Source organism: Tachysurus fulvidraco, chromosome 5, assembly GCF_022655615.1.
Source record: "Tachysurus fulvidraco isolate hzauxx_2018 chromosome 5, HZAU_PFXX_2.0, whole genome shotgun sequence".
Classification (NCBI taxonomy): Eukaryota; Metazoa; Chordata; class Actinopteri; order Siluriformes; family Bagridae; genus Tachysurus; species Tachysurus fulvidraco.
In genome coordinates, this window is record NC_062522.1 from 3,598,444 (window position 1) to 3,615,981 (window position 17,538).

A 17,538-nucleotide genomic window follows, 5' to 3' on the forward strand; every position below is an offset into this window, starting at 1 on the left:
TTTTTTCAAAATAAGTTTCCTCAGATTTGTTCAGAGACGAGTCTCTGACGAGTTTCAGATGTGTCTCACTGCGACATGACATGAAATCCTGTGCTGGTGATGTCACCAATACATGTAGAAAATAATACAGATAGCTAAATTATGCAAAAAACAAACAAACAAAAAAAAACAGATTTTAGCGTATCAGCTTGTCTAAGACAGCGAGATATCAGGGGACTGATGTTGGATCTGTCTTTCTTAATGATGTAAAAATGATAAGGTTTCTTTACCTTTATGCTCTGGTGGCTTTCATGACAACAATCAGTGTGTCTTACTGTTTTTATTGTTTATTCAGCCATCTGTAAGGATGGTAGAGATATTATTCTCCTTTTCTCCCCGTTGCACCTGCGCTGTAATGTGGCGTTTAATGTTTATTGCATTATTATTGTGAGGATTTGTCATTAATGGAGAGATGTGTTTGTCAAGATGGAGTGAAGAAGATGGTATCTTCTGGTTTTTTTGCACCTATAAACTCATCATTAATCGATATTACTTTATTTATATAAAGCGCTTTTTAAACTCATTTAGTACTGACGCTCCTCGCAACTCGGATGTCAAGCCGCAAACTTTTATCTCTGAGTATCCGTAGCTCAACAACCGGAACGCTTGAGTGGAGATGATGGAGCTGCTGTAAATCCCAAGAGAGGGTTCAAATTCAGCATTTTTCAAGCAGTTAGGGTTTAAGGAGGTAAAACCCAAGCCTGATGGTTGTCATGGAAACATCCCAACATGCACTCACTGAAATGTCAACAATAACAACAACAACAACAACAACAACAACACAGCCGTACAGTCTAAAGATCATTTGTTGGCTAATTTGCATAAATATGCATAATTAATTTGTTGGATGATGCCTGTTAGCATCAATCTGCTTCAAATCTGCTTTAATAAGGAAAACAGAAAAGTACATATCAACTAAATATCACAGGCATAATGAGTATGGGGTGGGGGCACGGTGGCTTAGTGGGTAGCACGTTCGCCTCACACCTCCAGGGCCGGGGTTCGATTCCCGCCTCCGCCTTGTGTGTTGCATGTTCTCCCCGTGCCTCGGGGGTTTCCTCCGAGTACTCTTGTTTCCTCCCCGGTCCAAAGACATGAATGGTAGGTTGATTGGCATTTCTGGAAAATTGTCCGTAGTGTGTGTGTGAGTGAATGAGAGTGTGTGTGAGTGAATGAGAGTGTGTGTGAGTGAATGAGAGTGTGTGTGAGTGAATGAGAGTGTGTGTGTGTGTGCCCTGTGATGGGTTGGCACTCCGTCCAGGGTGTATCCTGCCTAGATGCCCGATGACGCCTGAGATAGGCACAGGCTCCCCGTGACCCGAGAAGTTCGGATAAGCGGTAGAAAATGAGTGAGAGTGAGAGTAATGAGTATGGTGTCTGACAGAGAACATGGCTGACAGGAGAATTCTCACCAGCCAGGAGGAGCTTTAACACTCCATTAGTTCAGGAAATGTGCATCATTAAACCGGTGAGAAATCCTGCGTGGTTCATCGAGAACATTCAGGAGCCAAAATCACCTACCACCATTCATCTATAATCATATTTACTCACATCCAAATGATTCGAATAAAATAAAACCTCTGGATTTAGTTCAAACTTACTGTAAACTCAGGAAGTGCCGAGAAATGACAAACTATAAGATCCAGAAGCTGGTGGAAAAAAGAGAAATGCACAAAAGCATAGATTTGTTATTCTTTTTTTTTTTTTTTAATAATTTTGGAATATTTCTACATTCTGTCTCTGGATAATATTGGGGGGGGGGGTGACGGTGACGGTGGCTTAGTGATTAGCATGTTTGCCTCACACCTCCAGGGTTGGGGGTTCGATTCCTGCCTCCACCTTGTGTGTGTGGAGTTTGCATGTTCTCCCGTGCCTCGGAGGTTTCCTCTGGGTACTCCGGTTTCCTCCCCCGGTCCAAAGACATGCATGGTAGGTTGATTGGCATCTCTGGAAAATTGTTCGTAGTGTGTGTGTGTGTGTGTGAGTGAATGAGAGTGTGTGTGCCCTGAGATGGGTTGACACTCCGTCCAGGGTGTATCCTGCCTCGATGCCCGATGACGCCTGAGATAGGCACAGGCTCCCCGTGACCCGAGAAGTTCGGATAAGCGGTAGAAGATGAATGAATGAATGAATGAATGAATGAATGTTACTTTCTTTAAAACAATTTCACCAGAGTGTTCATGTTCATGTTTTTCTGAGCAGGTTCTGTTGTGGCTTCTGTATAAAAATGAGCTGTTTCTCTCCAATCACATGCAGTTATGTAAATTATATTACATACACAGACACAAAGGAACTGGAGATATGAGAAGCGTTGAACACTAGATATCAGAGGTGGGAGTAAGTCACACGTGCAAGTCACAAGTAAGTCTCAAGTCATGAATGTCAAGTCAAAGTCAAGTCGAGTCTTTTTTAATATTTGTCAAGCAAGTCTCAAGTCTCAAATTTGCGACTTAAGTCTGACTCGAGTCAAGTCGAGTCCCCCGTCTCTGAATTATTTAACTCAAGTCCGAGTCGAGTCATGAATGTCAAGTCAAAGTCAAGTCGAGTCTTTTTTAAATATTTGTCAAGCAAGTCTCAAGTCTCAAATTTGTGACTTAAGTCTGACTCGAGTCAAGTCACAGACTGTGCCATTGATCAACGCCTCACTTGTGGTGATGTGCGAAGGCGTAGATTCCACATGAAGTGAGCCGATCAGATCATCCATCACAGAGCAATTCATGAGTTCTTCTCTAAAAGCAGCTCTGTACATGAATATATCCTCTGTTACACTTCTACCTCCATCTAGCAGGATCATTCCAGCATTAATTCTCAGCTGTCCGACTCGGCCGAGCGTTAGACAATAATAAACAAAGATAAACACTTTCTGTCTTTAATACACTAAGACTACTGTAAGTGCATTTTTTGCTACAGGATTACGGAAGCAGGTCGCTTAATGAAACGTAAATCCCGACACACACAGTACACACCGAGGGTTTTATCATGAATATGTGACGCCACAACATGAATTAATCACCTGCTGCTTTCCAGCTGGCATCAATTTGTCTAATCTAAACAGAGCGTGACATCTGAAGGTCAGCCGAGAGGTTAATGTAGACATTCGGACTTAGTGCAGCGATAAAATCTCTCCGGACACTAAATGTCCCTAAGTCATATTAATCTTAATGTGTAAGATGTCTATCTAAGCTTATAAAGCTCTATTCTTATTTGTTGTTGTCTGACCCCCCCTCTGATTTCATAAGCCTTAATAAGCCCTTAATAAACACAGAGCATTTGAGTCCTGAATCTTTTTTACTTATGTTACAAAAAAAAATGTAAACCATATTTCAGGATTTTTTTTTTTTTTACCTGGACCTCAGATTTCATCAATAGTATCAAGATGAAAACAGCACCACCTCCCAGAAAACTCCACCTCCTCCCGGTGACCAGGTAATGATGTTGACCCCGGATAGCGTGAGGAGATCCTTCAGAGGGATCAATGTACGCAAAGCTCCGGGTCCTGACAACATTCCTGGGCGTGTACTGAGAGTTTGTGCAGTGGAACTCACTGATGTCTTCACAGACATTTTTAACATCTCACTCAGTCAAGCTGTTGTCCCCACATGCTTCAAAGCTGCCACCTTCATGCTTCACCGTCTCCATCATGCTTCAATGATTACCGTCCTGTTGCACTTACTCCTATCATCATGAAGTGCTTTGAACGGCTAGTCATGCACCATATCAATTCTGCCCTACCCCCCTCTCTGGACACATTAAAGTTTGCATATCGGCCCAACCGCTCGACTGATGATGCCATCTCAACTGCCCTGCATTTAGCACTCACTCGTGGGGACAAAAAGTACTCTTACGTTAGAATGCTATTCATAGACTTTAGTTCAGCATTCAACACTATCATCCCTCAACAGCTCAGTAATAAACTGCTTCAGCTAGGGCTCAGCACTTCACTGTGCAACTGGCAATTGGACTTTCTGACTGGAAGACCTCAGGCAGTACGGGTCGGCAGCAACACATCCAGCACCATCACACTGAACACTGGGGCCCCCCAAGGATGTGTGCTGAGCCCCCTTCTCTTCACCCTGCTGACCTATGACTGCATACCATCACACTACTCCAACCTCTTTATCGAGTTTGCGGATGACACGTCTGTAGTGGGTCCCATTAGCAACAAAGATGAGACAAACTACAGGAACGAGGTGAGACGCCTGGCTGGGTGGTGCACTGACAACAATCTCTCTCTGAACGTGGAGAAGACAAAGGAGATTGTTGTTGACTTCAGGAGTATGCACACTCAGCATTCTCCTCTGACCATCAACGGTGCCACTGTGGAGAGAGTGAGTAGCACCAAGTTCTTGGGTGTGGTCATCACAGAGGACCTCTCCTGGACCGAAAACGTTAGCGCAGAAGCCACAAACACAAACAACAACAATGGCGGATGTTGCTTTACCGTTAATGCTCATGGCTTTGTGACCCTACATTAGCATCCAAATGTGGCGAATCCGACGTGTACGTGCAGCTCCGTGTAATCTGTATAAACGGAGGTTGTGATCGAGAAAGTACATAACGTTATTTTATCGTTAACACAGAAAAAAGTTAGCCTTAGCATGTAGCTACCTACTATCATGTGTGCTGATAATGTATCATATTGCAGTAAAGTAAAAATTTATTAACATTAGTATACTTAAGGTACATTATCAAAGGTGCTTACAGTAGCCCCGCCCACAGCCCCGCCCACAGCCCCTGACACAAGCGGTTCTTAAGTCTAGACCAGCAACGTTTTGGTGCTACTTAAGAACCACTTTTCCTGGTTCAGAGCTGGTGCTTCGGCTGTCAAAAAAGAAAGAACTGGTTCTACATTAGGCTCCGAACCTGCACTCGAACTGCCTCGGTAGAAATTGTAAAAAATGTGTATTTAGTTTATTAGTTTAGTTTATTAATTTATAAAGCACATTTAAAAACAACAGCCGTTGCTGCCAAAGTGCTGTACATCGAGTAAAAACAAACAGGAACACATAGTTAAAACATACAGAGTAAAAGTGGGTTTTTAAAGCAGATTTAAACAATGAGACAGTGGGAGCAGATCTTAAATGAAGAGGGAGATTGTTCCACAACTTTGGAGCTGCCGTAGCAAAAGCCCGATCGTCCTTAGTTTTAAAATGTGCAGAGGTACCGAGAGAAGGAAATGATTAGAGGACCGACGAGATCTAGGGGTAGGGTACGGAGTGAGGAGGTCATAAATATACTGGGGAGCACAACCATGTAAAGCTTTAAAAACATAAAGTAAAATCTTAAAATCAATACGGAACTTAACCGGGAGCCAGTGTAATGAGGCAAGTACTGGGGTAATGTGCTCACGTTTTCTGGTGCCAGTCAGTAATGTCGCTGCCGCATTTTGTACCAGTTGAAGACGGTCGAGAGATGATTTAGGCAAGCCAAAATAAAACTATATATTTGACACTATAAAACATTTTACATTCATCTGCTTTTGTTATCACTTGACACGATGATGTGCAACATGTCCTCCATCCCATAAAGTCTGCAAGTTTCAATTTAATTTATTTTTAAATAGGTCTCTGCAAATGTATTACTTGCACTGAATCTTTGTTCCTGAGGTGACATTCATGCTGCAGTAGCTCACATTACAGGTGATAAACGAATCTGTTAGCATCTATTAGCGGCTAAACGAATCCATCCGCCTGGGTTTTTATTTAGGTAGCCTTTATTGTAGACACACAAAATAAACAAGCTCTTTTTCTCTCCACACAAGTATTTGGTAACACAAACAAATATGTTTCACTCGTTAAGTTTTAACATGAGTTTGTTCCTTTAGGCTTAATAATATGATATAGAATTTCTAGATGCTGTTATCTGCTTGGCTACTTCTGTGTTCCCATGGTTTCATGCTCGCTGCCTCCAGATCATGACTACAACCTGAGGGAATGTTGATGTATATATAAATAAATGGGAAATGATTTGTAGAATTATTTTTATTAATTATTATGAAGGTTATATAAAAAAAACAAAAAAACAAAACAAAAGGTTTTAAAAGACCTGAGCAGCTTAAAAGAAGAAGATTAAAATATTTTTAAAAGATAAAATATCAAAAAATATGTTAAAAAATAAATCTACGTTTTATTAAAAGAGTATAATTAAAAATTATTACATAATAATCTAATATTTGAAGAAAATGAAAATCGGGTTAACATAAGCAGAGGTGTATAATTTCCAACATTAATAATCAAAGCTTGCAGCTAAAGAGTAGATTCTAATATACACTACATTCTAAATGTTTCCTTATCCATTTCCATCTAATCCGTTTTGTCCTCTATATGTGCTTGATATTCTGTCCCGAGACACGTTTTAGATGCTGCACGAGCATCGCTGAGGCGTCTTCCTCTATTCTCACATCGAACTCACACTTCAGCAAGAAAGATCCGCAGTCAGGAAATAATCTGAATCCAATCTGATTTTGAGATATTGGTTCCTGTGAGTGAAACATTTTAGATGAGTCTATGAGCCTGGTGCAGTTCGGGTCTGTTCTGTTCCGGGCTGTTAGCTCACTTTGGTACCAAAAACAGCAGAAGATTCACAATCCCATGTGTCCTAATGTTGGCTACTGTGTTAGAGCTAATGTTAAGGATAGAGTCTGTGGTTGGCGTTGGATATTAGAGACAGTGTAAGATGTTGGGGATAGTGTTAGTTGTTAGTGTTAGAGGTAAGTGATACTGGTGATAGTGATAGATGTTGGGGATAGTGTTAGTTGTTAGTGTTAGAGGTTAGTGATACTGGTAATATATGTTGGGGATAGTGTTAGTTGTTAGTGTTAGAGGTTAGTGATACTGGTAATATATGTTGGGGATAGTGTTAGTTGTTAGTGTTAGAGGTTAGTGATACTGGTAATATATGTTGGGGATAGTGTTAGTTGTTAGTGTTAGAGGTTAGTGATATTGGTGATAGTGATAGATGTTGGGGATAGTGTTAGTTATTAGAGGTTGGTGTTACTGTTAGATGATGGCATTGGATGTTGGTCTTAAAGGATTTGGGATATTGTTAAAGTTAGTGTAGGATGTTGGTGATAGTGATAGTGTTGTTAGATGTTAGTGTTAGAGGTTGGAGATATTGGTGATAGTGTTAGATGTTGGGAATAGTGCTAGATGTTAGTGTTAGAGGTTGATGATAGTGTGGGGTGTTAGTGTTAGAGGTTGGTGTTCTAACTTACAGGTTGGGGAAAGTGTTAGTTCTTAATGTTAGAGGTTGTTGATACTGGTAGTAGATGCTGGGGATAGTGTTAGTTCTTATTGTTAGAGGTTAGTGTTAAAGGTTAGTCTTAGATGTTGGTGTTAACTGTTAAACTAATCCACATACAATGCAATAAAAAACACTTAATTTCAATGTCTACTGAAGGCAGGATTGTTCTCCAGGTGAGTTTTTAATCCATGATGATTTTCTGCTGAACTACACAGTTATTGATGATGATAAAATGCTCTATTCTAAGCTACTTCTGTCCTATAGGCTGACTCACTATTTTGGTTAATGAGATCTAATATAGTTATATCTTCTGCAAACGTTATTAATTTAATGGAAGGAAACCCCGGTGCTAGTGGATAGTGGCTATATATAAGAGCCTAAAGTTTCCAGATGACTGGTGACATGGAAACTCACATTGACCGCATCATCAGCTGAGAAATTTGTCTTGGCTCATGGAGGGTCTCAGTGATAGAATTAAAGTCAACCAGCAGTTTGAGGTATTTCATGAAAACTGATATTAAGGCCACAGGTCTGTAGACATACAGACATTTGTAATCTGCAAACATCCTTCTCCTGAGAGATGTGGAAAGACAGACGTAGAGTGGAGAGGAGGATGGTTGAGCGCTTCAAGCTTTAATGCAGTGGTTAAAGTCATTAAGTTGGTTGGGGCTTGTGATTTTTGTTTCTTATAGCTTGTTAAGTCCCTAAAAGTTGGCCTAGAGGGATGTGAGGGATGTAAGCATAAACATTTAGGCTTACCTGAAGCGAGCACTGCCGGTGACTGATTCAAGTGACAACCAAGATACAGTTGCCAAAACATAGTGGCTTGTTTTCAAATGTAGGTCTGTGCAAAAGAGAATATACTGTATATATACAGTCAAATGCAAAAGTATAGGAACCCCCTGACAATTTCCATGATTTTCATTTATAAATATTTGGGTGTGTGGATCAGCAATTTCATTTTGATCTATCAAATAAACATTGATAGTCTCCATGGGGTCTTTATATCCCACTGCCCGGATGTTGAGGAATCAGTCACAAAGTCGGGGATGGATATCTCAACAAGACAACGACCCAAAACACTGCTCAAAATCTACTGAAGCATTTATGCAGAGGAACAAGTACAATGTTCTGGAACGGCTCCCAGTCCCCAGACCTGAATATTATTGAACATCTGTTGGGTGATTTGAAGCAGGCTGTCCAGCTCGGCAACCATCAAACCTAACTGAACTGGAGATGTTCTGTAAGGAGGAACGGTCCAAAATACATTCATCCAGAATCCAGACACTCATTACAGGCTATAGGAAGCGTCTAGAGACTGTTATTTCTGCTAAAGGAGGCACTACTAAATATTGATATGATTTTTATGTTGGGGTGCCCAAATTTATGCACCTGTTAACAAAACACAGAAGAACACTGAGAGAGGATAAGAGCACTGATACATTGAAGGAAAACAACAAAACCAAAACACACTAGCTACACCCTTCATCCTAATCTGTCCTAATCTTAAATAAAAAAATAAATAAAATTACCCTGTTTCACGCTATGCTAACTACCAGAACAAAAGTACACAGGGAGGCAAACCCAACCACTTCCGGGTCTCCATGGGGTCTTTATATCCCACTGCCCAAATGTGATTGGTTGCATCTGTTGACATCCTGATGATTGACAACTCGAACGACATGGTGGTGGGTGCATCATGGATTTGGGCTGATTTATTGTCTCATGGCCTGGACAAATGGATCATTGAAGTATATTTTATCAGTCTTGTCTTTACGAGCCAGCTCTTTGTTCTACACGGCTGTTCTCCATGTGCAGGCAGGATCATTGTGTGGTGTGAGTGTGGAGAAGAACATGAGAGAGTGATCAACAGATTCCTGTTATAGGTTTTCACATGAAAAAGATGGTTGCTTGCATTGTAGTCCTCAGGAACAACAGAGATGTTACCATAGCAGTTTAACTGAGGACTTATCATTAGGATGGAGTGTTTGTTTGCTCAGTGCAGCAGGACCGTGGACCTTTTCACAAGTCCAAACATCTCAGCTTCTCACTTAATAGAGTTAGAGGGTGGTGACAGGGGTACTGGTCAGTGTTTAACGTTACTGTTAGAGATAACAGTTAGTGTTAGTTTTAGAGTTTGTAGTTATTGTTAGAGATTGGGATTAGTTCTAGAGATTAGTGTTTAAAAGTTTTTGTTAGAGGTTGGGGTTACTTTTAGACATTGGGGTTATCATTAGAGGCTAGGGTTAGTTTTAAACGCTGTTGGTTATGGTACATGTTGGGTAAATCCCAAAGAGTGGGGTTAGTGGTAGATCCTGGTAGAGGTTAATGTCAGGGGTTGGGGTTATTGTTTGACTTTGGTGATTGATAGTATTATAGGTTAGTGTTTAGAGTTCAGAGGTTAGGTTTATTGTTAAAGGTTAATGTATGAGTTTGGGGTAAGAGTACAGTGGTGGGGGTAGTGTTAGGGGGTTTAGTGGTTGGGGATAGTGTTAGAAATTGGGTTTTGTGTCACAGGTTGTGATTAGTGTTAGTGTTTGGGGTTTGAGTGAGAGGTTGAAGCTAGTATTAGAGCTATGGTAGAGGTTGGGGATAGTGTCAGAGGTTCTGGGTTATGTCAGAGATTAGGGTTAGTATAAAAGTTTTGGGGTTAGTAAATGTGTCGACGACCTGAACAGTTCTCCTCTGCACTAGCTGATGGACTCTGGGACAAGGTAATGGTCATCTCTTTTAGCAGCTCACTAATATTCCCATCTTAAGTTGCATTATAAAGCCCGGAAAGTTTAACAGATCATGTACAACCAAGTCTAGAATTATTGGCACCCCTGGTAATCCTGATTGTACATAAAAATTATTATGTGAAATGAGCATCAGGTGCAATTGACAGCGTAGCTGTGTACATTATAAACTTTACAAAATTAATATTTGAAAATTACTCAGTGTCCTTAAACCATTTTAGTACACTGGGTTTCTGTTCTGCTTTATGGGGTTTTTAATCAGTATAAAGAAGCTTCTGATGTTACGTCTGTGAGTCTGATCTAAAATGAGTCAGGACTCTGCATACATTTGAGCTTCTTTTTAAACACTTGGAGCATCTCAGAGAGCGGAAATGGGTTTGATATCAGCATTTACTCTGGAACTTTTCTATGAATTTATCACCTCTAGTATTGTAGAGAAAAACAAAAATACTGATGACACACATCAAATTCTTAAAGTCCTGAGTTGTCTACTTTCATATGAGCTTCATATTAACACCACTGTGGAGTGAGACGCGATGAAGACTTTCAATGTAATAAAACCGGAGGAAACTGCATTTGGAAGGATGAGTAATGCTTGTATTAATTACAGATGAAAACACTTTCTATTTTCTATCAGAACCTCACAAGCCGGAATGCTTTAAAAAATAAAAATCACGGCCGAATATCTGTCAGAGTATTTTATCTTCACACTGCATGATCTTCTATAATTCCAGCTCCAGCTTGCAGAATCTCTCTGATTTGCCCAATAATGATTTCTGCCCAAAGCTCCTGCGCTCATATACAGCTCCAGAGAATTCTCCCATGACCATTAAGCACATTAGCCATTACAACAGTAGGTGAGCTTTATCCGCTAATGGCTAGCGTAGCCTCCTCTGTGATCACCGAGGAAAGTCATTCTGCTCCATCACCAGATTCAATAGAGTGTCCCTAAGTAGCTTTAAGTGGATTTTTCTCTTCTAAAAAAAAAAAAGTCTCTAAAGAATGTAATGTACGATCAAACTGACAAATTGAATTGCAGAAGATCGATGACACTAGCATTAAACGGGCCTGCGATGGCACGGCACTTTGATCATCCTGCAAAGTAAACTACATCTGATTAAAGACGTCCGAGAGGAAATAAAGCGGTTCAGGTGAACACTTTATTAAGCTTTATTAAATCCATCAGTTCATTCACATTTAATTCATTTCTGGTGCAAAATACCCCAAAGTACCACTTCTACCCCTTTCCTATGTGAACCAGGACCACCAGATATTATTAGGCTGGCGGCGATTAATTACAGCACTGACACTGAATTGTGATTCTGTTGTTTTACAGCGCTGACGAATTCTGGACTCTGATTGGTCAGAAGGTGTTGAACTATTTGATGACTATAACAGCGGCTCTGTCGGTAGCGCAGGTTTATATTAATGTGCTCACTCTAATAGATTATGGTTTCTATGGCAACAGCTTGTTACCAGGAACTTGGATTATTAGTGATGCGTATGTTACGTAAATGGAAGGAGTCTCCGGTGTCAGTGCATTGTAACAGAAGCCAGAGCTTAAGGTATAACGTTTCAGACATCTTTAGTACAGAAGAGTTTATGCTTCTTTTTTCGGTTTCCATAGTAACACTAATAAACTACACATAAGGTGATTGTACATATAGGCCTCTCTCTCTCACACACACACCCCTACACACACACACACACACACATGAGGTCACCCATATGAGGATGGGTTCCCCCTTGAGTCCGGTTCCTCTCAAGGTTTCTTCCTTTACCAATTTAAGGGAGTATTTCCTTGCCACTGCTGCCTGAGTCACCTCAGACTTGCTCATAGGGGAATAAATACATACACACTGTGAACTATATACATCTAATAATAATCTAGAATTTTTATTCTGTTAATTCTTATTTCTTTTATTATTTGTTAATTCCTTTATCATTAATTATGTTTACCTTCCGCTCTATGTTTATGTTCTGTAAAGCTGCTTTGAGACAATGTGTATTGTAAAAAGCGCTATACAAATAAACTTGAATTGAATTGAATTGAACACACACACACACACCTACACACACACCTACACAAACACACACACACACACACACACACACACACACACACACACACACACACACACACACACACACACACACACACACACACACAATTAACTTAATCAAGGCTGCTAGCGGATTTTCGTTGTGATTTTATTGTAATTTTTTCCAGTTGAAATGAAACAAATCAGTGTTCGAAATACAGATAAAACAAAACTGGACTTTGACTCACATCTGGTTCATATGAGCACTGATACTATTCTCACAATGTAACAGATGATCTCATCAATCACTAAATCACTAGTTCATTATTACAGTAATTGGCCTGTTATTGAATTAATTCTAGTTTCAAGCTCTTTAGTATTATTACTCCATTATTATTATTATTATTTTTATAAAATACTTTGGGTGTTTGTTATATATATGTTTTAATTTATCTAAAAAAAAATCAAAAGATTAATTGATTTTTGCCCTATGTATAATATATTTCACCTTCATGTTACAGTCCCCATAGCAATGATCTGATGATTTGTTACCTGTCTGTTTGCACCTGTTTTGTGGAAGTGACATACGGCTAAGTGCGGTGACACATACTCAGAATCTGTTCTCTGTGTTTAACCCATCCAAAGTGCACACACACAGCAGTGAACACACACACACACACACACACACACACACACACACACACACACACACACACACACACACACACACACACACACACACACACACACACACACACACACACAGTGAACACACACACAGCAGTGAACACACACACAGTGAACACACACACACAGTGAACACACACACAGTGAACACACACGCACACAGTGAACACACACACAGCAGTGAACACACATACCCAGTGAACACACACACACACACAGTAAACACACACACAGCAGTGAACACACACACAGCAGTGAACACACACACAGCAGTGAACACACACACAGTGAACACACACACAGCAGTGAACACACACACACAGCAGTGAACACACACACAGCAGTGAACACACACACAGTGAACACACACACAGCAGTGAACACACACACACAGCAGTAAACACACACACAGCAGTGAACACACACACACAGTGAACACACACACACAGTGAACACACACACACAGCAGTGAACACACACACAGCAGTGAACACACACACACACAGTGAACACACACACACAGCAGTGAACACACAGCAGTGAACACACACACACACACACACACACACACAGCAGTGATCACACAGCAGTGAACACACACACACACACACACACACACACACACACACACACACACACACACACACACACACACACACACAGTGAACACACACACAGCAGTGAACACACACACAGTGAACACACACACAGTGAACACACACACAGCAGTGAACACACACACACAGCAGTGAGCACACACACACAGCAGTGAACACACACACAGCAGTGAACACACACACAGTGAACACACACACACACAGCAGTGAACACACACACAGCAGTGAACACACACACAGTGAACACACACACAGCAGTGAACACACACACACAGCAGTAAACACACACACAGCAGTGAACACACACACACACACAGTGAACACACACACAGTGAACACACACACACAGCAGTGAACACACACACAGCAGTGAACACACACACACACAGTGAACACACACACACACAGCAGTGAACACACAGCAGTGAACACACACACACACACACACACACACACACACACACACACACACACACACACACACACACACACACACACACACACACACACACAGCAGTGAACACACACACACCGTGAACACACACACGAAGCAGTGGGCAGCCATTTATGCTGCAGCACCCAGGGAGCAGTTGGAGGGTTCGGTGCCTTGCTCAAGGGCACCTCAGTCATGGTATTGCCGGCCCGAGACTCGAACCCACAACCTTTGGGTTAGGAGTCAATCTTTTGTGTTTCCCCTTGTGTTGTGTGCTGATTTAAACCCTACAGTCTACATGTGTTTCATATTTTTCATTCCGAGACACGTTTCTCCATATTTTTTCAAGATTTAGGATATCTGTGTCCCAAAGTACTTCCTGGTTTTGACTTTGATCTCAAATCAACAGGATAACAGACCGGATTGGTTAAAATTCAATTCAATAAAACATTTGCCAAACAAATTTAATGCACCAGATGTGTCATGTTTAAACTTTATATTGGCTGAGCAAAAGCAGCACACACACACACACACACACACACACACACACACACACACACACACACACACACACACACACACACACACACACACATATACACACACACATACACACACACACATATACACACGCACACACATACACACACACTCACGCTCACATACACACATACACACAGACTCACACACACACACACACGCTCACATACACACACACACATACACATACAAACACACACATACACATACACACACACACACACACACACACACACACACACACACACGCTCACATACACTCACACACACACACACATACATACACACACACATACACACACATAGACACACACACACACAGAAAGCTGAACATTTAGGTGTTTTTATATTAATTGTAAGCAATATAATAATTACATACTAAAAGTTGATGTAATGAAGTACAAAGCAGTGAGTAACAGTGAGTTCACAATCCTCAAATAACTTACACACTCACACAAGTATTAAACCCTGAGGCTTACGATTCAGACACGTTCATCAGAGTCGTTAAAGATTTATGAGGGATTTTTTGTTTCGTTAATAAATTGTATGAACCTGAATGAAAACATGTTTTTGCTTAAATGGTCATAAAACCCTTTGAACAAAATTCAAACAGAAAAACTGATGCACGAGTACCGTGCAAAAGTATGTACACCCTTATCTCAAATCCAGTGAGGTTCCTTTACTAGATTCGTTCACATTCATCAGCAATTCAGTTTAATTCAATTTTATACGTAAAGCAATTTATGGAATTGTCTCGTGTCCATGTCGATGACTGGACGTCTTCCTCATGTCTCACTCCACAGTCGTGTTAATATGAGGCTTATATGAAAGTAAACAGTCAGGAATTTAAGAGTTTGTATAGTTTCATCACGATTTTTTTTATGTAAAATATTAGAGATGATATCAAAGTTGTAAATATATAGAGGGTATTTTATTCCCACACAGATGTTTGTATTTTCAGAGTAAATGTTGATATCAAACCCATTTCTGTTCTCTGAGAAGCTCCGAGTGTTTGTTAACCTAAAAATCAGCTCAGATTTCTCTTCAACATTAAAATTCAGTGTAAGATCATCAACAGAGGAATAAACACACGTCTAAAACACACCGAAAGAACGACAGAGTCCTGACTCACTTTGGATCAGACTCACAGACGATTTTTTATACAGTACTGATTAAAAAGTCCATAGGGTCGACTGGGGCATCTGGGTGAGTTTAAATGTTTTGTAGAGGTTTTTTCTTTCATACTACACATCAGATATGAAGCCCACAGTACAAACATGTTCATTATCTTAAATGAACACTGTTTATTTTTGGAGTCTGGTCTGAGTGACATTGGTCTAAATCAGTCTACATCAGTGTTTAAATGTGATGCTCATAAGGTTTTGGTTACACTATGAGCAGTAATAGAAGGGAAATGATTTATAATCTCACCAGAGTCTGGTTCCTCTGTAGGTATCTTCCTCCTTTCTCATCACCGTCACCACTGATTCGCTCACTAGAGATAAACTGACAGATAGTAAAGCTGCTTTGTATAAAATTTCTATTGTTAAAAGTTAAAAGTGCTATAAAATAAAACTGGCCTGAATGTTGGGAAAACAATCCTGTGTGCATTATATACATTTATTGGGAGAAGTTTTATGTTTAAAAAAAATTGTTGATGAATAACTGCATTGAATTTTTCACAAACACAAAGTATTTTTTAGGTAAAGACATTCCCAAATATTATGTTGCATATTTTATGATTTATTTAAAAAAAAAAAAAAAAAAAACCAACCCAAAACAAACAATCATTTAAATATTTTCTTCAGTTTCCACTTTCTCAAAAATATATTTTTTAAAGAAAAAGAATGACCAGTTTTACTTTTTCTAAATTATATATATATATATATATATGTATATATATATATATATATATATATATATATATATATATATATATATATATATAATAACAACTGAAAATATGTCATATTCTAGGTTCTTCAAAGTAGCCACCTTTTGCTCTGATTACTGCTTTGCACACTCTTGGCATTCTCTTGATGATCTTCAAGAGGTCGTCACCTGAAATGCTCTTCCGACAGTCTTGAAGGAGTTCCCAGAGATGCTTAGCACTTGGCCCTTTTGCCTTCACTCTGCGGTCCAGCTCACCCCAAACCATCTCGATCAGGGTTCAGGTCCGGTGACTGTGGAGGCCAGGTCATCTGGTGCCGCACCCCATCACTCTCCTTCATGGTCAAATAGCCCTTACACAGCCTGGAGGTGTGTTTGGGGTGTCCTGTTCAAAAGGTGGTGTGTCCAAACTTTTGGGAGGTGTGTCCTTTACATATAATGTATTTATGTACTATATATATATATATATATATATATATATATATATATATATATATATATATATATATATATATATAAATAAAAAGATCAGATTTCACATGTAGGTCTTTCACTATTAATATAATATTTCAAATTCTTTCTTTTAAATGCAAAAAATTAAAAAAAAATGTATATAAAAATGCATAAATGTAAACAGTTAGGCAGTTTATATGAGAACACACTTTTTATTGTACTTTTTTATTAGTGTTTGTTAGCAGGTAGCAGTTTGTTAGCTGTACACTTCACGATATAACATAAAGCTAGTGTAATGTTAACTAGCAGGTTAACTAGCAAACTTAAACAGGTTAAAGTTAGAAAATGTTTGTAAAAGAATGTTTTAAAGCAGCATGCTGTGTGTGTGTGTGTGTGTGTGTGTGTGTGTGTGTGTGTGTGTGTGTGTGTGTGTGTGTGTGTGTGTGTGTTTGCTCTTCATCCGAGACACTCCTCGTTTTTGGCTCACACTTACTTTTCTCACAGCTGCTTGGAACAGATAACATATCATACGCGTATCTGAGTCTTACGGAGCTCCAGAGAGACATTACAGTAAATGAGCTGTAACTAGCACAACAAGCCATATTTAGTCCTACAACCTTAAAATATCGACCATTTTAATAATTACGTTAAAGTCTAGTAATTCCGAGAAATCAAGAGAAAAATGATCCAAAGTGAATAAAAAGAAGTGAAACTTTTGGAGTCACAGGATCCAGAAGCTCAGACACCAGACAGTCTGTGAGTTGAGAATTACAAAATGACTTGGTCTGAATTTAATTAGAATTTCTTTGCTATTAATATTTTAAATTTTGGCCACATCCAGAGTGACACACAGAAGT